Here is a 23,305-nt window from a genome sequence, read left to right as displayed (position 1 = left end):
TGTTAGAAAGTTTAAAGACGTGTGAAACCATCAACTGAAAAGGGACACACTTCCCTCCATTGGTACTGTGCATAGAGATCTGAACAAAAGGAAAGAGGGAAGAAGAAAGGCCCATGGGACGCTAGTGGGTAGAATCACATTTACCTTAGGAACTTCTCGTCGGATGCAGCCCCTCCCCCAACACTGACAAGATGCAGCAGCCATTGGGGATGGCAGTTAGCGGTTGGATTCCAGGTGGAATGTTGGTGTGTACCGCGAGGCTTGTTGTGGCTGTTGGATCCTAGGTAACCGGGCAGAGTTCTGTGGGTGGATCAGTGTGATGGAGGGGCTGCCGCCCTCTGTGGAGCTTGGCTTAGGTGTTTGGTCCGGGAAGCTGTGTAAGTTCGAGATACTGCTGCTGCCCAAAGACCTGAGGTCACAGGTCAGTTTCCAGAACCTGAAAGGGCAGACAGTGGAAGATCTGCCTGTCATCAGCTTACTGGTGAGGCTCCGAGGTACTTTCAGACTTGCCCAGTCCTGGTGAAGTCAACTTTAGGGGAGACACGAAGAGAAGCTGGCCGAAAAGCTGGCTGAACGGATTGAGGAGAGATGCGAACACATGGATGAGAGATGTTCTGCTACAATGGAGAATACTGGCGTGGAGACAGCTGTAGAGGATACCAGGCTCAAAAGACATTCATGAGACATTTTGAACCTCGCTGATACTGGCAGAAACATACGGAGTGCCAACGTGGACTTGAGGAAGTTCCTCAATTCTCTTCTCCAAGAACGGGTCCAAGGTCCCTGACGTCTGCAAGAGAAGAGATGGCAGAGATGATCAAAACGCTCCTGTTCTTGGAAGAGGTCATGGGAATCCACACTTCCCAAGGGGCCTTCCCAAGCCATTCAGACCAGAATTCACCAAGCCCAGGTAAGCCTTTTCCCAGGTTTGGGCCTAGCTAGCAAGCACTTGCCTTCCCTCCCTTCCACACAGGCATTCATTTTGAAGGATCAGTAGCTGAGCTGCAATGAAGCCATTACGAGTAAAACAAGCCCCTCCTAGAATCAGAGTTCCTCCAGCTTCACACTCTGTGAACAACAGTGAACTCCTTAAAGGTCCAATAAACTTGGCTGAAATAGATAGGAATTGAATACTTAGCTCACACCTAGAAACGATGGCCTTCCGCTAGATTCAGCAAATGTTGTGTTTATGTCTTCCCTGGGGTGAAGGGAGTGTGGTAAGAGAGGGGAATCTGACTGAACTTGAATCTGTATTAGGCCTCAATTTTTCAAGACAGTATAGGTAAATAGTACAAGTCAGAAAGAGAACTGTGCTGCAAAAGTCGCCAATGATATAAAAGACACAGCTTATGTGGATCGTCTTTCACTTGAGTCAAGCCCCCGTGGGCACTATATCATGCGGGTGCAGACTTGGTTGCGTTAAATGGCTTTACCCAACATGATCGGATGATTAAGCGTTCTCATCACTGATAGAAGAACACCTGGTTCTCCATAGACTAGCATAATTGCAGCAGGGTTCTCCTAGCTAGAATGCCTCTAGGTGCTTTTGGATTCAAACCTACATGTATATATTTGGTTTCTTTCCTCTTGTATTTTCCTAGAGAGGGATGTTACCCCTTGAAATGCCAATATTGGCCAGTAGGTGTCATTGGGAGTAAAGGGCACCAATGCACAAGTGTATCCAAGTTTGGGGGTTATTTCAAGTTTCCAATAGTTATTTCATGGTTCCTGTTGGTTTCGGAGGCTTCAACCGTAAAGAGCCGACATGAACCCTTTAACAGTTTGGACTGCCAATTTGCATTCTATCTGTCTAGGTTTTCCGTCGAGCTGACAAAATGTTACCAAAATTGACAAGTCTGGCTTCTAGGTCGATTGAGTGTGTTTCAAAAAATATCTTCATTTTCGTATAACTCCCAAAACATGTAAATGAATTCTTTTAAACTTCTTAAAGACTGCAAATGAGATATCAACACAATGTCAAAACAGGTGTATTCGGACCATCCCTCCCACCACGGCTGTATAGAAACAAAGAGCTAAGCAAATATCACATTTCTGTGAAATGTATCTGGATAGTGTTGATTCATCGATACCCAGTTGGCAGAGAAGAAGTGCAACCTGCACTCACTCGCTCCCATGAACAGAGCAATGGAAACATCCACTCACCCAGCCCTTGGCACAGGACACTTGCCGAAGAGAGGTCAGTTACTTCCAAAGACAGGATGAGGCCTCAGGACACCTGGAAGCAGGAGAAGGCAAAGCAGGAAATGGAATCCAGTGAGGGTCTGACCCCTGGTGATGGAGCAACAAGGGTGAAACTCTGTTTAACTTGGACGCACACTCTCAAGCGGACAGGAGACATGGGATAGAAGGTGATGTGCTGAGATTTACAAGAGTGCACAGCAGATGCTTGGCTGACAGAACTCAAAGAAACCAGCGCAAAATATCCCCACAGTTGATTCGGAGTCCAAGATCCCAGCTGCCACATTTGAGGTAGCAGAGGCAACGTTCTGTGAGGGATAGGGCTACGAATGATGGCACACGCTGAGTCTCAGGGATCTGGAGTGCATTGTGGGATGTGGTGGGTCGAATCAAGAGAGCAAACCAAAATGTGTACCAATGATAAAGCATCAAAACTGGTCTCATGGTTGAGATTACCAATATGTCCCATGGCCACACCCAGTGCATCTGCAGGACCAGGGACCAATTGGGCATTTTGCCAATAGAGCACGTGTGGGGCTGAATCAGAGATATCGTTCATCTGGTCTGAGGGATCCAGGGGGCCTTGGTTTTGAAATCAGAATGAAAAGCCTTAGGATCTGCTACATTCATAACCTGGGCTGGGATTATGGTTTGGTTTGAGGCACAGGATGCGCAACAGCTGTGTGGTTGCCTTCGTGCACCCGTGCCACAAGGATGAGAGGACAAGGAAGAGTGGTCCAAGTCCACAGCGTTAGAAGAGGAAGCATTACCTACAGCATTATCTCCCTAAAGCGGATGCTACATTTTGGATGGCACCAGCACGGTACGGCACCGAGGACACCAAGGTAGGTCTGCGGGATCATTCCAGCAGGCCCTGATATGTGACATCCATAGATATGCTTCCACTGGTGTTTCTGTAGACAGAGAAGCTCTGAGAAGAACTGCTTTCATTGGCACATTCCCGTGGAACTACAAAGCACAAGCGCACTCTCAGTTTGCTGTTTTGGAAACACTCCAAAATGACATAGAGCAGAATGCAGAGCTGAGAACCTTTAAAAGCTTCATTTCCACAAGAGGAAGTGTCCTGCGCACTTTCAGAATTGTGAGATAAGCATTATCAAAATGAAGTTATGCAAATCGAAATAGTATTGGTTTTTCATCAAAACTAATGCAACAACAGCAATTGGAGATATACCAGACAACACACACAGGAACACGATATGGCATCAATGTCTAGGAGAAATTGTCCGCACAGAAATCCCATGGAATTGCGTAGAGCCAAAAGTCTAAAATTTTCACTTAACAAAGCCCTAGAAGTCCACATTACATACCTGATATTACCTGAGCAGTAGAGGTGAAGAAGTACAGTAAAAGAAACAGGAAGTACCATTTTCAGTTCCAAAGATATTGAAGGCCCAAAAGATAAGCTTTCAAACAACTAGACTGCAAAACGCTATCCAGACCATGTGTTGAAAATGGAGGTCAGGAAATCACTGAAAAACAACAGTGTCTCAGAATCACATAAGGCAGAATACCGGAATAGGGGAAGAGAAAGTCTAAAGACGAGCCAAAAAATATCAGGAAACTCAATGGATGTGATAATATCAGGGCTAAAATTTAGTCGTAAGCAGACTAGATAATGCAGAGGGACGCGTGAATGACTGTGAAGACATGGGATCAGAAAAACCTCGGTCAGAAGCAGACATAGGAAAGCAAGTGCAAAGCAATGTAAACATTGCTGTTGAACCCTGGGTTAAGACAGGGCATGAAAGACTAGAATTCATAAGGGTCCCAGATGGAAAAGCAAGAGATAAGGAAACAAAAAATGTCTGAAAATTTATCTGTAGAAAAATCAGACTGAAACTTCCTGAAAGCCAAGAAAGAATCATGTATGCGAATTCAGGAATTACACAGCATCCAAAGGAGGTGGAATCCCAATAGACCTACCAGCAGCTGTATGATTCAAATCAACAAAGCTCACGAATATCACAGTGATTTAAAATGCACCTGGAGGAAACAACATAGTCACAAGGGAACCTCAAGAGGGGATTCAGCTGATATCTCGGCAGCAATATTGCAGGAGAGGGAGGAGTGCCAGGACACAGACCATATCCTGAATGGCCAAATGCTGCCACCTAGGGGAGCCTATGCCACATGACCGCCAGTCCTAATAACGGCAGAGCTAGAAAATTCCACAAACCGGCAAATCTTAAAAGAATTCAGCAGTTCAAAACTTATCCTACAAGAATGGTTGAGAAATCTACCCTGAATAGAAAAGCAGCAAGATGAAATGGAAAGAAGAAACCATTATTGGAAATGCAAGAAGAGCAGGAGTGGCAAAGAAGAAACAAGAAGAAGGCAAGGAGGACATCAAAACCCTAAAGATGGGAGAGGGAAGCAGGAAATCATAGGTGATTGGAAGCACTCTCTTAAGTGAATCAGCTTATTTGACTCTCTGTTTCAAGCTTAAGGAGAGATGCATGGCCTGTCGTGTTTGCAATACAAGCGAGAAGCAGACCAACAAAGAATCAAACCAACAAGCAAACACCAAAATGGTACGGTTGGCTGATATTTACCAAGGGAACCATGATTATTCAAAAGAAAATACTTAAGGTGATGTCAAGGATCATTCAGCATGCATCGACCCATTATCGCGGCTTGCATGTACTCAGCACACTTGTATTCGGAGGCGTGCATTCATATTCGTAAATTTTGATTCATAAGAACATATCGTGACCTAACCCTAATGCCGATTTGGAATCAAATGGATTCCTAGTCCGTGATGTAGACTTGTATGTCTTCCAACAGGATGAAGGAATGCCATATTCTAGGCTACGTAGAGAAGAATTGTAAGAAGCCTATAACAAAGGCAAGTAGCTCTGCCAAAGTGTACTAAGAGCAAAAGAGACTGACAGCAAAGTGCACATTGGGGTTGGTTTCATTTCTTGGAATTTCAGCCCCCATGAAACCAATGGATCCATGTCCTGAGAGTGCGGGTGTTTCAGCAGAAATCAGGCGACGCATATGTATTCCGGGTGTACGGATATTATAGGAACATAAGTCTCCTTTAGTGGGTCTCTGTGTACTGTGAACTGTTAGAAAGTTTAAAGACGTGTGAAACCATCAACTGAAAAGGGACACACTTCCCTCCATTGGTACTGTGCATAGAGATCTGAACAAAAGGAAAGAGGGAAGAAGAAAGGCCCATGGGACGCTAGTGGGTAGAATCACATTTACCTTAGGAACTTCTCGTCGGATGCAGCCCCTCCCCCAACACTGACAAGATGCAGCAGCCATTGGGGATGGCAGTTAGCGGTTGGATTCCAGGTGGAATGTTGGTGTGTACCGCGAGGCTTGTTGTGGCTGTTGGATCCTAGGTAACCGGGCAGAGTTCTGTGGGTGGATCAGTGTGATGGAGGGGCTGCCGCCCTCTGTGGAGCTTGGCTTAGGTGTTTGGTCCGGGAAGCTGTGTAAGTTCGAGATACTGCTGCTGCCCAAAGACCTGAGGTCACAGGTCAGTTTCCAGAACCTGAAAGGGCAGACAGTGGAAGATCTGCCTGTCATCAGCTTACTGGTGAGGCTCCGAGGTACTTTCAGACTTGCCCAGTCCTGGTGAAGTCAACTTTAGGGGAGACACGAAGAGAAGCTGGCCGAAAAGCTGGCTGAACGGATTGAGGAGAGATGCGAACACATGGATGAGAGATGTTCTGCTACAATGGAGAATACTGGCGTGGAGACAGCTGTAGAGGATACCAGGCTCAAAAGACATTCATGAGACATATTGAACCTCGCTGATACTGGCAGAAACATACGGAGTGCCAACGTGGACTTGAGGAAGTTCCTCAATTCTCTTCTCCAAGAACGGGTCCAAGGTCCCTGACGTCTGCAAGAGAAGAGATGGCAGAGATGATCAAAACGCTCCTGTTCTTGGAAGAGGTCATGGGAATCCACACTTCCCAAGGGGCCTTCCCAAGCCATTCAGACCAGAATTCACCAAGCCCAGGTAAGCCTTTTCCCAGGTTTGGGCCTAGCTAGCAAGCACTTGCCTTCCCTCCCCTCCACACAGGCATCCATTTTGAAGGATCAGTAGCTGAGCTGCAATGAAGCCATTACGAGTAAAACAAGCCCCTCCTAGAATCAGAGTTCCTCCAGCTTCACACTCTGTGAACAACAGTGAACTCCTTAAAGGTCCAATAAACTTGGCTGAAATAGATAGGAATTGAATACTTAGCTCACACCTAGAAACGATGGCCTTCCGCTAGATTCAGCAAATGTTGTGTTTATGTCTTCCCTGGGGTGAAGGGAGTGTGGTAAGAGAGGGGAATCTGACTGAACTTGAATCTGTATTAGGCCTCAATTTTTCAAGACAGTATAGGTAAATAGTACAAGTCAGAAAGAGAACTGTACTGTAAAAGTCGCCAATGATATAAAAGACACAGCTTATGTGGATCGTCTTTCACTTGAGTCAAGCCCCCGTGGGCACTATATCATGCGGGTGCAGACTTGGTTGCGTTAAATGGCTTTACCCAACATGATCGGATGATTAAGCGTTCTCATCACTGATAGAAGAACACCTGGTTCTCCATAGACTAGCATAATTGCAGCAGGGTTCTCCTAGCTAGAATGCCTCTAGGTGCTTTTGGATTCAAACCTACATGTATATATTTGGTTTCTTTCCTCTTGTATTTTCCTAGAGAGGGATGTTACCCCTTGAAATGCCAATATTGGCCAGTAGGTGTCATTGGGAGTAAAGGGCACCAATGCACAAGTGTATCCAAGTTTGGGGGTTATTTCAAGTTTCCAATAGTTATTTCATGGTTCCTGTTGGTTTCGGAGGCTTCAACCGTAAAGAGCCGACATGAACCCTTTAACAGTTTGGACTGCCAATTTGCATTCTATCTGTCTAGGTTTTCCGTCGAGCTGACAAAATGTTACCAAAATTGACAAGTCTGGCTTCTAGGTCGATTGAGTGTGTTTCAAAAAATAACTTCATTTTCGTATAACTCCCAAAACATGTAAATGAATTCTTTTAAACTTCTTAAAGACTGCAAATGAGATATCAACACAATGTCAAAACAGGTGTATTCGGACCATCCCTCCCACCACGGCTGTATAGAAACAAAGAGCTAAGCAAATATCACATTTCTGTGAAATGTATCTGGATAGTGTTGATTCATCGATGCCCAGTTGGCAGAGAAGAAGTGCAACCTGCACTCACTCGCTCCCATGAACAGAGCAATGGAAACATCCACTCACCCAGCCCTTGGCACAGGACACTTGCCGAAGAGAGGTCTGTTACTTCCAAAGACAGGATGAGGCCTCAGGACACCTGGAAGCAGGAGAAGGCAAAGCAGGAAATGGAATCCAGTGAGGGTCTGACCCCTGGTGATGGAGCAACAAGGGTGAAACTCTGTTTAACTTGGACGCACACTCTCAAGCGGACAGGAGACATGGGATAGAAGGTGATGTGCTGAGATTTACAAGAGTGCACAGCAGATGCTTGGCTGACAGAACTCAAAGAAACCAGCGCAAAATATCCCCACAGTTGATTCGGAGTCCAAGATCCCAGCTGCCACATTTGAGGTAGCAGAGGCAACGTTCTGTGAGGGATAGGGCTACGAATGATGGCACACGCTGAGTCTCAGGGATCTGGAGTGCATTGTGGGATGTGGTGGGTCGAATCAAGAGAGCAAACCAAAATGTGTACCAATGATAAAGCATCAAAACTGGTCACGTGGTTGAGATTACCAATATGTCCCATGGCCACACCCAGTGCATCTGCAGGACCAGGGACCAATTGGGCATTTTGCCAATAGAGCACGTGTGGGGCTGAATCAGAGATATCGTTCATCTGGTCTGAGGGATCCAGGGGGCCTTGGTTTTGAAATCAGAATGAAAAGCCTTAGGATCTGCTACATTCATAACCTGGGCTGGGATTATGGTTTGGTTTGAGGCACAGGATGCGCAACAGCTGTGTGGTTGCCTTCGTGCACCCGTGCCACAAGGATGAGAGGACAAGGGTGAGGGGTCCAAGTCCACAGCGTTAGAAGAGGAAGCATTACCTACAGCCTTATCTCCCTAAAGCGGATGCTATATTTTGGATGGCACCAGCACGGTACGGCACCGAGGACACCAAGGTAGGTCTGCGGGATCATTCCAGCAGGCCCTGATATGTGACATCCATAGATATGCTTCCACTGGTGTTTCTGTAGACAGAGAAGCTCTGAGAAGAACTGCTTTCATTGGGACATTCCCGTGGAACTACAAAGCACAAGCGCACTCACAGTTTGCTGTTTTGGAAACACTCCAAAATGACATAGAGCAGAATGCAGAGCTGAGAACCTTTAAAAGCTTCATTTCCACAAGAGGAAGTGTCCTGCGCACTTTCAGAATTGTGAGATAAGCATTATCAAAATGAAGTTATGCAAATCGAAATAGTATTGGTTTTTCATCAAAACTAATGCAACAACAGCAATTGGAGATATACCAGACAACACACACAGGAACACGATATGGCATCAATGTCTAGGAGAAATTGTCCGCACAGAAATCCCATGGAATTGCGTAGAGCCAAAAGTCTAAAATTTTCACTTAACAAAGCCCTAGAAGTCCACATTACATACCTGATATTACCTGAGCAGTAGAGGTGAAGAAGTACAGTAAAAGAAACAGGAAGTACCATTTTCAGTTCCAAAGATATTGAAGGCCCAAAAGATAAGCTTTCAAACAACTAGACTGCAAAACGCTATCCAGACCATGTGTTGAAAATGGAGGTCAGGAAATCACTGAAAAACAACAGTGTCTCAGAATCACATAAGGCAGAATACCGGAATAGGGGAAGAGAAAGTCTAAAGACGAGCCAAAAAATATCAGGAAACTCAATGGATGTGATAATATCAGGGCTAAAATTTAGTCGTAAGCAGACTAGATAATGCAGAGGGACGCATGAATGACTGTGAAGACATGGGATCAGAAAAACCTCGGTCAGAAGCAGACATAGGAAAGCAAGTGCAAAGCAATGTAAACATTGCTGTTGAACCCTGGGTTAAGACAGGGCATGAAAGACTAGAATTCATAAGGGTCCCAGATGGAAAAGCAAGAGATAAGGAAACAAAAAATGTCTGAAAATTTATCTGTAGAAAAATCAGACTGAAACTTGCTGAAAGCCAAGAAAGAATCATGTATGCGAATTCAGGAATTACACAGCATCCAAAGGAGGTGGAATCCCAATAGACCTACCAGCAGCTGTATGATTCAAATCAACAAAGCTCACGAATATCACAGTGATTTAAAATGCACCTGGAGGAAACAACATAGTCACAAGGGAACCTCAAGAGGGGATTCAGCTGATATCTCGGCAGCAATATTGCAGGAGAGGGAGGAGTGCCAGGACACAGACCATATCCTGAATGGCCAAATGCTGCCACCTAGGGGAGCCTATGCCACATGACCGCCAGTCCTAATAACGGCAGAACTAGAAATTTCCACAAACCGGCAAATCTTAAAAGAATTCAGCAGTTCAAAACTTATCCTACAAGAATGGTTGAGAAATCTACCCTGAATAGAAAAGCAGCAAGATGAAATGGAAAGAAGAAACCATTATTGGAAATGCAAGAAGAGCAGGAGTGGCAAAGAAGAAACAAGAAGAAGGCAAGGAGGACATCAAAACCCTAAAGATGGGAGAGGGAAGCAGGAAATCATAGGTGATTGGAAGCACTCTCTTAAGTGAATCAGCTTATTTGACTCTCTGTTTCAAGCTTAAGGAGAGATGCATGGCCTGTCGTGTTTGCAATACAAGCGAGAAGCAGACCAACAAAGAATCAAACCAACAAACAAACACCAAAATGGTACGGTTGGCTGATATTTACCAAGGGAACCATGATTATTCAAAAGAAAATACTTAAGGTGATGTCAAGGATCATTCAGCATGCATCGACCCATTATCGCGGCTTGCATGTACTCAGCACACTTGTATTCGGAGGCGTGCATTCATATTCGTAAATTTTGATTCATAAGAACATATCGTGACCTAACCCTAATGCCGATTTGGAATCAAATGGATTCCTAGTCCGTGATGTAGACTTGTATGTCTTCCAACAGGATGAAGGAATGCCATATTCTAGGCTACGTAGAGAAGAATTGTAAGAAGCCTATAACAAAGGCAAGTAGCTCTGCCAAAGTGTACTAAGAGCAAAAGAGACTGACAGCAAAGTGCACATTGGGGTTGGTTTCATTTCTTGGAATTTCAGCCCCCATGAAACCAATGGATCCATGTCCTGAGAGTGCGGGTGTTTCAGCAGAAATCAGGCGACGCATATGTGTTCCGGGTGTACGGATATTATAGGAACATAAGTCTCCTTTAGTGGGTCTCTGTGTACTGTGAACTGTTAGAAAGTTTAAAGACGTGTGAAACCATCAACTGAAAAGGGACACACTTCCCTCCATTGGTACTGTGCATAGAGATCTGAACAAAAGGAAAGAGGGAAGAAGAAAGGCCCATGGGACGCTAGTGGGTAGAATCACATTTACCTTAGGAACTTCTCGTCGGATGCAGCCCCTCCCCCAACACTGACAAGATGCAGCAGCCATTGGGGATGGCAGTTAGCGGTTGGATTCCAGGTGGAATGTTGGTGTGTACCGCGAGGCTTGTTGTGGCTGTTGGATCCTAGGTAACCGGGCAGAGTTCTGTGGGTGGATCAGTGTGATGGAGGGGCTGCCGCCCTCTGTGGAGCTTGGCTTAGGTGTTTGGTCCGGGAAGCTGTGTAAGTTCGAGATACTGCTGCTGCCCAAAGACCTGAGGTCACAGGTCAGTTTCCAGAACCTGAAAGGGCAGACAGTGGAAGATCTGCCTGTCATCAGCTTACTGGTGAGGCTCCGAGGTACTTTCAGACTTGCCCAGTCCTGGTGAAGTCAACTTTAGGGGAGACACGAAGAGAAGCTGGCCGAAAAGCTGGCTGAACGGATTGAGGAGAGATGCGAACACATGGATGAGAGATGTTCTGCTACAATGGAGAATACTGGCGTGGAGACAGCTGTAGAGGATACCAGGCTCAAAAGACATTCATGAGACATATTGAACCTCGCTGATACTGGCAGAAACATACGGAGTGCCAACGTGGACTTGAGGAAGTTCCTCAATTCTCTTCTCCAAGAACGGGTCCAAGGTCCCTGACGTCTGCAAGAGAAGAGATGGCAGAGATGATCAAAACGCTCCTGTTCTTGGAAGAGGTCATGGGAATCCACACTTCCCAAGGGGCCTTCCCAAGCCATTCAGACCAGAATTCACCAAGCCCAGGTAAGCCTTTTCCCAGGTTTGGGCCTAGCTAGCAAGCACTTGCCTTCCCTCCCCTCCACACAGGCATCCATTTTGAAGGATCACTAGCTGAGCTGCAATGAAGCCATTACGAGTAAAACAAGCCCCTCCTAGAATCAGAGTTCCTCCAGCTTCACACTCTGTGAACAACAGTGAACTCCTTAAAGGTCCAATAAACTTGGCTGAAATAGATAGGAATTGAATACTTAGCTCACACCTAGAAACGATGGCCTTCCGCTAGATTCAGCAAATGTTGTGTTTATGTCTTCCCTGGGGTGAAGGGAGTGTGGTAAGAGAGGGGAATCTGACTGAACTTGAATCTGTATTAGGCCTCAATTTTTCAAGACAGTATAGGTAAATAGTACAAGTCAGAAAGAGAACTGTACTGTAAAAGTCGCCAATGATATATAAGACACAGCTTATGTGGATCGTCTTTCACTTGAGTCAAGCCCCCGTGGGCACTATATCATGCGGGTGCAGACTTGGTTGCGTTAAATGGCTTTACCCAACATGATCGGATGATTAAGCGTTCTCATCACTGATAGAAGAACACCTGGTTCTCCATAGACTAGCATAATTGCAGCAGGGTTCTCCTAGCTAGAATGCCTCTAGGTGCTTTTGGATTCAAACCTACATGTATATATTTGGTTTCTTTCCTCTTGTATTTTCCTAGAGAGGGATGTTACCCCTTGAAATGCCAATATTGGCCAGTAGGTGTCATTGGGAGTAAAGGGCACCAATGCACAAGTGTATCCAAGTTTGGGGGTTATTTCAAGTTTCCAATAGTTATTTCATGGTTCCTGTTGGTTTCGGAGGCTTCAACCGTAAAGAGCCGACATGAACCCTTTAACAGTTTGGACTGCCAATTTGCATTCTATCTGTCTAGGTTTTCCGTCGAGCTGACAAAATGTTACCAAAATTGACAAGTCTGGCTTCTAGGTCGATTGAGTGTGTTTCAAAAAATAACTTCATTTTCGTATAACTCCCAAAACATGTAAATGAATTCTTTTAAACTTCTTAAAGACTGCAAATGAGATATCAACACAATGTCAAAACAGGTGTATTCGGACCATCCCTCCCACCACGGCTGTATAGAAACAAAGAGCTAAGCAAATATCACATTTCTGTGAAATGTATCTGGATAGTGTTGATTCATCGATGCCCAGTTGGCAGAGAAGAAGTGCAACCTGCACTCACTCGCTCCCATGAACAGAGCAATGGAAACATCCACTCACCCAGCCCTTGGCACAGGACACTTGCCGAAGAGAGGTCTGTTACTTCCAAAGACAGGATGAGGCCTCAGGACACCTGGAAGCAGGAGAAGGCAAAGCAGGAAATGGAATCCAGTGAGGGTCTGACCCCTGGTGATGGAGCAACAAGGGTGAAACTCTGTTTAACTTGGACGCACACTCTCAAGCGGACAGGAGACATGGGATAGAAGGTGATGTGCTGAGATTTACAAGAGTGCACAGCAGATGCTTGGCTGACAGAACTCAAAGAAACCAGCGCAAAATATCCCCACAGTTGATTCGGAGTCCAAGATCCCAGCTGCCACATTTGAGGTAGCAGAGGCAACGTTCTGTGAGGGATAGGGCTACGAATGATGGCACACGCTGAGTCTCAGGGATCTGGAGTGCATTGTGGGATGTGGTGGGTCGAATCAAGAGAGCAAACCAAAATGTGTACCAATGATAAAGCATCAAAACTGGTCACGTGGTTGAGATTACCAATATGTCCCATGGCCACACCCAGTGCATCTGCAGGACCAGGGACCAATTGGGCATTTTGCCAATAGAGCACGTGTGGGGCTGAATCAGAGATATCGTTCATCTGGTCTGAGGGATCCAGGGGGCCTTGGTTTTGAAATCAGAATGAAAAGCCTTAGGATCTGCTACATTCATAACCTGGGCTGGGATTATGGTTTGGTTTGAGGCACAGGATGCGCAACAGCTGTGTGGTTGCCTTCGTGCACCCGTGCCACAAGGATGAGAGGACAAGGAAGAGTGGTCCAAGTCCACAGCGTTAGAAGAGGAAGCATTACCTACAGCCTTATCTCCCTAAAGCGGATGCTACATTTTGGATGGCACCAGCACGGTACGGCACCGAGGACACCAAGGTAGGTCTGCGGGATCATTCCAGCAGGCCCTGATATGTGACATCCATAGATATGCTTCCACTGGTGTTTCTGTAGACAGAGAAGCTCTGAGAAGAACTGCTTTCATTGGCACATTCCCGTGGAACTACAAAGCACAAGCGCACTCTCAGTTTGCTGTTTTGGAAACACTCCAAAATGACATAGAGCAGAATGCAGAGCTGAGAACCTTTAAAAGCTTCATTTCCACAAGAGGAAGTGTCCTGCGCACTTTCAGAATTGTGAGATAAGCATTATCAAAATGAAGTTATGCAAATCGAAATAGTATTGGTTTTTCATCAAAACTAATGCAACAACAGCAATTGGAGATATACCAGACAACACACACAGGAACACGATATGGCATCAATGTCTAGGAGAAATTGTCCGCACAGAAATCCCATGGAATTGCGTAGAGCCAAAAGTCTAAAATTTTCACTTAACAAAGCCCTAGAAGTCCACATTACATACCTGATATTACCTGAGCAGTAGAGGTGAAGAAGTACAGTAAAAGAAACAGGAAGTACCATTTTCAGTTCCAAAGATATTGAAGGCCCAAAAGATAAGCTTTCAAACAACTAGACTGCAAAACGCTATCCAGACCATGTGTTGAAAATGGAGGTCAGGAAATCACTGAAAAACAACAGTGTCTCAGAATCACATAAGGCAGAATACCGGAATAGGGGAAGAGAAAGTCTAAAGACGAGCCAAAAAATATCAGGAAACTCAATGGATGTGATAATATCAGGGCTAAAATTTAGTCGTAAGCAGACTAGATAATGCAGAGGGACGCGTGAATGACTGTGAAGACATGGGATCAGAAAAACCTCGGTCAGAAGCAGACATAGGAAAGCAAGTGCAAAGCAATGTAAACATTGCTGTTGAACCCTGGGTTAAGACAGGGCATGAAAGACTAGAATTCATAAGGGTCCCAGATGGAAAAGCAAGAGATAAGGAAACAAAAAATGTCTGAAAATTTATCTGTAGAAAAATCAGACTGAAACTTCCTGAAAGCCAAGAAAGAATCATGTATGCGAATTCAGGAATTACACAGCATCCAAAGGAGGTGGAATCCCAATAGACCTACCAGCAGCTGTATGATTCAAATCAACAAAGCTCACGAATATCACAGTGATTTAAAATGCACCTGGAGGAAACAACATAGTCACAAGGGAACCTCAAGAGGGGATTCAGCTGATATCTCGGCAGCAATATTGCAGGAGAGGGAGGAGTGCCAGGACACAGACCATATCCTGAATGGCCAAATGCTGCCACCTAGGGGAGCCTATGCCACATGACCGCCAGTCCTAATAACGGCAGAGCTAGAAAATTCCACAAACCGGCCAATCTTAAAAGAATTCAGCAGTTCAAAACTTATCCTACAAGAATGGTTGAGAAATCTACCCTGAATAGAAAAGCAGCAAGATGAAATGGAAAGAAGAAACCATTATTGGAAATGCAAGAAGAGCAGGAGTGGCAAAGAAGAAACAAGAAGAAGGCAAGGAGGACATCAAAACCCTAAAGATGGGAGAGGGAAGCAGGAAATCATAGGTGATTGGAAGCACTCTCTTAAGTGAATCAGCTTATTTGACTCTCTGTTTCAAGCTTAAGGAGAGATGCATGGCCTGTCGTGTTTGCAATACAAGCGAGAAGCAGACCAACAAAGAATCAAACCAACAAACAAACACCAAAATGGTACGGTTGGCTGATATTTACCAAGGGAACCATGATTATTCAAAAGAAAATACTTAAGGTGATGTCAAGGATCATTCAGCATGCATCGACCCATTATCGCGGCTTGCATGTACTCAGCACACTTGTATTCGGAGGCGTGCATTCATATTCGTAAATTTTGATTCATAAGAACATATCGTGACCTAACCCTAATGCCGATTTGGAATCAAATGGATTCCTAGTCCGTGATGTAGACTTGTATGTCTTCCAACAGGATGAAGGAATGCCATATTCTAGGCTACGTAGAGAAGAATTGTAAGAAGCCTATAACAAAGGCAAGTAGCTCTGCCAAAGTGTACTAAGAGCAAAAGAGACTGACAGCAAAGTGCACATTGGGGTTGGTTTCATTTCTTGGAATTTCAGCCCCCATGAAACCAATGGATCCATGTCCTGAGAGTGCGGGTGTTTCAGCAGAAATCAGGCGACGCATATGTGTTCCGGGTGTACGGATATTATAGGAACATAAGTCTCCTTTAGTGGGTCTCTGTGTACTGTGAACTGTTAGAAAGTTTAAAGACGTGTGAAACCATCAACTGAAAAGGGACACACTTCCCTCCATTGGTACTGTGCATAGAGATCTGAACAAAAGGAAAGAGGGAAGAAGAAAGGCCCATGGGACGCTAGTGGGTAGAATCACATTTACCTTAGGAACTTCTCGTCGGATGCAGCCCCTCCCCCAACACTGACAAGATGCAGCAGCCATTGGGGATGGCAGTTAGCGGTTGGATTCCAGGTGGAATGTTGGTGTGTACCGCGAGGCTTGTTGTGGCTGTTGGATCCTAGGTAACCGGGCAGAGTTCTGTGGGTGGATCAGTGTGATGGAGGGGCTGCCGCCCTCTGTGGAGCTTGGCTTAGGTGTTTGGTCCGGGAAGCTGTGTAAGTTCGAGATACTGCTGCTGCCCAAAGACCTGAGGTCACAGGTCAGTTTCCAGAACCTGAAAGGGCAGACAGTGGAAGATCTGCCTGTCATCAGCTTACTGGTGAGGCTCCGAGGTACTTTCAGACTTGCCCAGTCCTGGTGAAGTCAACTTTAGGGGAGACACGAAGAGAAGCTGGCCGAAAAGCTGGCTGAACGGATTGAGGAGAGATGCGAACACATGGATGAGAGATGTTCTGCTACAATGGAGAATACTGGCGTGGAGACAGCTGTAGAGGATACCAGGCTCAAAAGACATTCATGAGACATATTGAACCTCGCTGATACTGGCAGAAACATACGGAGTGCCAACGTGGACTTGAGGAAGTTCCTCAATTCTCTTCTCCAAGAACGGGTCCAAGGTCCCTGACGTCTGCAAGAGAAGAGATGGCAGAGATGATCAAAACGCTCCTGTTCTTGGAAGAGGTCATGGGAATCCACACTTCCCAAGGGGCCTTCCCAAGCCATTCAGACCAGAATTCACCAAGCCCAGGTAAGCCTTTTCCCAGGTTTGGGCCTAGCTAGCAAGCACTTGCCTTCCCTCCCCTCCACACAGGCATCCATTTTGAAGGATCAGTAGCTGAGCTGCAATGAAGCCATTACGAGTAAAACAAGCCCCTCCTAGAATCAGAGTTCCTCCAGCTTCACACTCTGTGAACAACAGTGAACTCCTTAAAGGTCCAATAAACTTGGCTGAAATAGATAGGAATTGAATACTTAGCTCACACCTAGAAACGATGGCCTTCCGCTAGATTCAGCAAATGTTGTGTTTATGTCTTCCCTGGGGTGAAGGGAGTGTGGTAAGAGAGGGGAATCTGACTGAACTTGAATCTGTATTAGGCCTCAATTTTTCAAGACAGTATAGGTAAATAGTACAAGTCAGAAAGAGAACTGTACTGTAAAAGTCGCCAATGATATAAAAGACACAGCTTATGTGGATCGTCTTTCACTTGAGTCAAGCCCCCGTGGGCACTATATCATGCGGGTGCAGACTTGGTTGCGTTAAATGGCTTTACCCAACATGATCGGATGATTAAGCGTTCTCATCACTGATAGAAGAACACCTGGTTCTCCATAGACTAGCATAATTGCAGCAGGGTTCTCCTAGCTAGAATGCCTCTAGGTGCTTTTGGATTCAAACCTACATGTATATATTTGGTTTCTTTCCTCTTGTATTTTCCTAGAGAGGGATGTTACCCCTTGAAATGCCAATATTGGCCAGTAGGTGTCATTGGGAGTAAAGGGCACCAATGCACAAGTGTATCCAAGTTTGGGGGTTATTTCAAGTTTCCAATAGTTATTTCATGGTTCCTGTTGGTTTCGGAGGCTTCAACCGTAAAGAGCCGACATGAACCCTTTAACAGTTTGGACTGCCAATTTGCATTCTATCTGTCTAGGTTTTCCGTCGAGCTGACAAAATGTTACCAAAATTGACAAGTCTGGCTTCTAGGTCGATTGAGTGTGTTTCAAAAAATAACTTCATTTTCGTATAACTCCCAAAACATGTAAATGAATTCTTTTAAACTTCTTAAAGACTGCAAATGAGATATCAACACAATGTCAAAACAGGTGTATTCGGACCATCCCTCCCACCACGGCTGTATAGAAACAAAGAGCTAAGCAAATATCACATTTCTGTGAAATGTATCTGGATAGTGTTGATTCATCGATGCCCAGTTGGCAGAGAAGAAGTGCAACCTGCACTCACTCGCTCCCATGAACAGAGCAATGGAAACATCCACTCACCCAGCCCTTGGCACAGGACACTTGCCGAAGAGAGGTCTGTTACTTCCAAAGACAGGATGAGGCCTCAGGACACCTGGAAGCAGGAGAAGGCAAAGCAGGAAATGGAATCCAGTGAGGGTCTGACCCCTGGTGATGGAGCAACAAGGGTGAAACTCTGTTTAACTTGGACGCACACTCTCAAGCGGACAGGAGACATGGGATAGAAGGTGATGTGCTGAGATTTACAAGAGTGCACAGCAGATGCTTGGCTGACAGAACTCAAAGAAACCAGCGCAAAATATCCCCACAGTTGATTCGGAGTCCAAGATCCCAGCTGCCACATTTGAGGTAGCAGAGGCAACGTTCTGTGAGGGATAGGGCTACGAATGATGGCACACGCTGAGTCTCAGGGATCTGGAGTGCATTGTGGGATGTGGTGGGTCGAATCAAGAGAGCAAACCAAAATGTGTACCAATGATAAAGCATCAAAACTGGTCACGTGGTTGAGATTACCAATATGTCCCATGGCCACACCCAGTGCATCTGCAGGACCAGGGACCAATTGGGCATTTTGCCAATAGAGCACGTGTGGGGCTGAATCAGAGATATCGTTCATCTGGTCTGAGGGATCCAGGGGGCCTTGGTTTTGAAATCAGAATGAAAAGCCTTAGGATCTGCTACATTCATAACCTGGGCTGGGATTATGGTTTGGTTTGAGGCACAGGATGCGCAACAGCTGTGTGGTTGCCTTCGTGCACCCGTGCCACAAGGATGAGAGGACAAGGAAGAGTGGTCCAAGTCCACAGCGTTAGAAGAGGAAGCATTACCTACAGCCTTATCTCCCTAAAGCGGATGCTACATTTTGGATGGCACCAGCACGGTACGGCACCGAGGACACCAAGGTAGGTCTGCGGGATCATTCCAGCAGGCCCTGATATGTGACATCCATAGATATGCTTCCACTGGTGTTTCTGTAGACAGAGAAGCTCTGAGAAGAACTGCTTTCATTGGCACATTCCCGTGGAACTACAAAGCACAAGCGCACTCTCAGTTTGCTGTTTTGGAAACACTCCAAAATGACATAGAGCAGAATGCAGAGCTGAGAACCTTTAAAAGCTTCATTTCCACAAGAGGAAGTGTCCTGCGCACTTTCAGAATTGTGAGATAAGCATTATCAAAATGAAGTTATGCAAATCGAAATAGTATTGGTTTTTCATCAAAACTAATGCAACAACAGCAATTGGAGATATACCAGACAACACACACAGGAACACGATATGGCATCAATGTCTAGGAGAAATTGTCCGCACAGAAATCCCATGGAATTGCGTAGAGCCAAAAGTCTAAAATTTTCACTTAACAAAGCCCTAGAAGTCCACATTACATACCTGATATTACCTGAGCAGTAGAGGTGAAGAAGTACAGTAAAAGAAACAGGAAGTACCATTTTCAGTTCCAAAGATATTGAAGGCCCAAAAGATAAGCTTTCAAACAACTAGACTGCAAAACGCTATCCAGACCATGTGTTGAAAATGGAGGTCAGGAAATCACTGAAAAACAACAGTGTCTCAGAATCACATAAGGCAGAATACCGGAATAGGGGAAGAGAAAGTCTAAAGACGAGCCAAAAAATATCAGGAAACTCAATGGATGTGATAATATCAGGGCTAAAATTTAGTCGTAAGCAGACTAGATAATGCAGAGGGACGCGTGAATGACTGTGAAGACATGGGATCAGAAAAACCTCGGTCAGAAGCAGACATAGGAAAGCAAGTGCAAAGCAATGTAAACATTGCTGTTGAACCCTGGGTTAAGACAGGGCATGAAAGACTAGAATTCATAAGGGTCCCAGATGGAAAAGCAAGAGATAAGGAAACAAAAAATGTCTGAAAATTTATCTGTAGAAAAATCAGACTGAAACTTCCTGAAAGCCAAGAAAGAATCATGTATGCGAATTCAGGAATTACACAGCATCCAAAGGAGGTGGAATCCCAATAGACCTACCAGCAGCTGTATGATTCAAATCAACAAAGCTCACGAATATCACAGTGATTTAAAATGCACCTGGAGGAAACAACATAGTCACAAGGGAACCTCAAGAGGGGATTCAGCTGATATCTCGGCAGCAATATTGCAGGAGAGGGAGGAGTGCCAGGACACAGACCATATCCTGAATGGCCAAATGCTGCCACCTAGGGGAGCCTATGCCACATGACCGCCAGTCCTAATAACGGCAGAGCTAGAAAATTCCACAAACCGGCCAATCTTAAAAGAATTCAGCAGTTCAAAACTTATCCTACAAGAATGGTTGAGAAATCTACCCTGAATAGAAAAGCAGCAAGATGAAATGGAAAGAAGAAACCATTATTGGAAATGCAAGAAGAGCAGGAGTGGCAAAGAAGAAACAAGAAGAAGGCAAGGAGGACATCAAAACCCTAAAGATGGGAGAGGGAAGCAGGAAATCATAGGTGATTGGAAGCACTCTCTTAAGTGAATCAGCTTATTTGACTCTCTGTTTCAAGCTTAAGGAGAGATGCATGGCCTGTCGTGTTTGCAATACAAGCGAGAAGCAGACCAACAAAGAATCAAACCAACAAACAAACACCAAAATGGTACGGTTGGCTGATATTTACCAAGGGAACCATGATTATTCAAAAGAAAATACTTAAGGTGATGTCAAGGATCATTCAGCATGCATCGACCCATTATCGCGGCTTGCATGTACTCAGCACACTTGTATTCGGAGGCGTGCATTCATATTCGTAAATTTTGATTCATAAGAACATATCGTGACCTAACCCTAATGCCGATTTGGAATCAAATGGATTCCTAGTCCGTGATGTAGACTTGTATGTCTTCCAACAGGATGAAGGAATGCCATATTCTAGGCTACGTAGAGAAGAATTGTAAGAAGCCTATAACAAAGGCAAGTAGCTCTGCCAAAGTGTACTAAGAGCAAAAGAGACTGACAGCAAAGTGCACATTGGGGTTGGTTTCATTTCTTGGAATTTCAGCCCCCATGAAACCAATGGATCCATGTCCTGAGAGTGCGGGTGTTTCAGCAGAAATCAGGCGACGCATATGTGTTCCGGGTGTACGGATATTATAGGAACATAAGTCTCCTTTAGTGGGTCTCTGTGTACTGTGAACTGTTAGAAAGTTTAAAGACGTGTGAAACCATCAACTGAAAAGGGACACACTTCCCTCCATTGGTACTGTGCATAGAGATCTGAACAAAAGGAAAGAGGGAAGAAGAAAGGCCCATGGGACGCTAGTGGGTAGAATCACATTTACCTTAGGAACTTCTCGTCGGATGCAGCCCCTCCCCCAACACTGACAAGATGCAGCAGCCATTGGGGATGGCAGTTAGCGGTTGGATTCCAGGTGGAATGTTGGTGTGTACCGCGAGGCTTGTTGTGGCTGTTGGATCCTAGGTAACCGGGCAGAGTTCTGTGGGTGGATCAGTGTGATGGAGGGGCTGCCGCCCTCTGTGGAGCTTGGCTTAGGTGTTTGGTCCGGGAAGCTGTGTAAGTTCGAGATACTGCTGCTGCCCAAAGACCTGAGGTCACAGGTCAGTTTCCAGAACCTGAAAGGGCAGACAGTGGAAGATCTGCCTGTCATCAGCTTACTGGTGAGGCTCCGAGGTACTTTCAGACTTGCCCAGTCCTGGTGAAGTCAACTTTAGGGGAGACACGAAGAGAAGCTGGCCGAAAAGCTGGCTGAACGGATTGAGGAGAGATGCGAACACATGGATGAGAGATGTTCTGCTACAATGGAGAATACTGGCGTGGAGACAGCTGTAGAGGATACCAGGCTCAAAAGACATTCATGAGACATATTGAACCTCGCTGATACTGGCAGAAACATACGGAGTGCCAACGTGGACTTGAGGAAGTTCCTCAATTCTCTTCTCCAAGAACGGGTCCAAGGTCCCTGACGTCTGCAAGAGAAGAGATGGCAGAGATGATCAAAACGCTCCTGTTCTTGGAAGAGGTCATGGGAATCCACACTTCCCAAGGGGCCTTCCCAAGCCATTCAGACCAGAATTCACCAAGCCCAGGTAAGCCTTTTCCCAGGTTTGGGCCTAGCTAGCAAGCACTTGCCTTCCCTCCCCTCCACACAGGCATCCATTTTGAAGGATCAGTAGCTGAGCTGCAATGAAGCCATTACGAGTAAAACAAGCCCCTCCTAGAATCAGAGTTCCTCCAGCTTCACACTCTGTGAACAACAGTGAACTCCTTAAAGGTCCAATAAACTTGGCTGAAATAGATAGGAATTGAATACTTAGCTCACACCTAGAAACGATGGCCTTCCGCTAGATTCAGCAAATGTTGTGTTTATGTCTTCCCTGGGGTGAAGGGAGTGTGGTAAGAGAGGGGAATCTGACTGAACTTGAATCTGTATTAGGCCTCAATTTTTCAAGACAGTATAGGTAAATAGTACAAGTCAGAAAGAGAACTGTACTGTAAAAGTCGCCAATGATATAAAAGACACAGCTTATGTGGATCGTCTTTCACTTGAGTCAAGCCCCCGTGGGCACTATATCATGCGGGTGCAGACTTGGTTGCGTTAAATGGCTTTACCCAACATGATCGGATGATTAAGCGTTCTCATCACTGATAGAAGAACACCTGGTTCTCCATAGACTAGCATAATTGCAGCAGGGTTCTCCTAGCTAGAATGCCTCTAGGTGCTTTTGGATTCAAACCTACATGTATATATTTGGTTTCTTTCCTCTTGTATTTTCCTAGAGAGGGATGTTACCCCTTGAAATGCCAATATTGGCCAGTAGGTGTCATTGGGAGTAAAGGGCACCAATGCACAAGTGTATCCAAGTTTGGGGGTTATTTCAAGTTTCCAATAGTTATTTCATGGTTCCTGTTGGTTTCGGAGGCTTCAACCGTAAAGAGCCGACATGAACCCTTTAACAGTTTGGACTGCCAATTTGCATTCTATCTGTCTAGGTTTTCCGTCGAGCTGACAAAATGTTACCAAAATTGACAAGTCTGGCTTCTAGGTCGATTGAGTGTGTTTCAAAAAATAACTTCATTTTCGTATAACTCCCAAAACATGTAAATGAATTCTTTTAAACTTCTTAAAGACTGCAAATGAGATATCAACACAATGTCAAAACAGGTGTATTCGGACCATCCCTCCCACCACGGCTGTATAGAAACAAAGAGCTAAGCAAATATCACATTTCTGTGAAATGTATCTGGATAGTGTTGATTCATCGATGCCCAGTTGGCAGAGAAGAAGTGCAACCTGCACTCACTCGCTCCCATGA

At 45.2% G+C, this 23,305-nt stretch overlaps 1 long non-coding RNA gene across 1 annotated transcript; it reads right to left on the bottom strand.

Moving 5' to 3' along the window:
* Positions 1-542: 542 nt before the first annotated feature.
* Positions 543-5,672, bottom strand: LOC140694086 (uncharacterized). The gene is made up of 3 exons (XR_012069841.1): positions 5,437-5,672; positions 2,164-2,236; positions 543-790 (listed from the first exon to the last, which is right to left on the bottom strand). It is a non-coding gene; the product is annotated as an uncharacterized lncRNA (long non-coding RNA).
* Positions 5,673-23,305: the final 17,633 nt, after the last annotated feature.

The sequence above is a fragment of the Vicugna pacos genome, unplaced genomic scaffold (genome assembly GCF_048564905.1).
Source record: "Vicugna pacos unplaced genomic scaffold, VicPac4 scaffold_20, whole genome shotgun sequence".
Taxonomy (NCBI): domain Eukaryota; kingdom Metazoa; phylum Chordata; class Mammalia; order Artiodactyla; family Camelidae; genus Vicugna; species Vicugna pacos.
The sequence above is the reverse complement of the archived record's forward strand: the minus strand, read 5'-3'. Positions and strand labels throughout refer to the sequence as shown.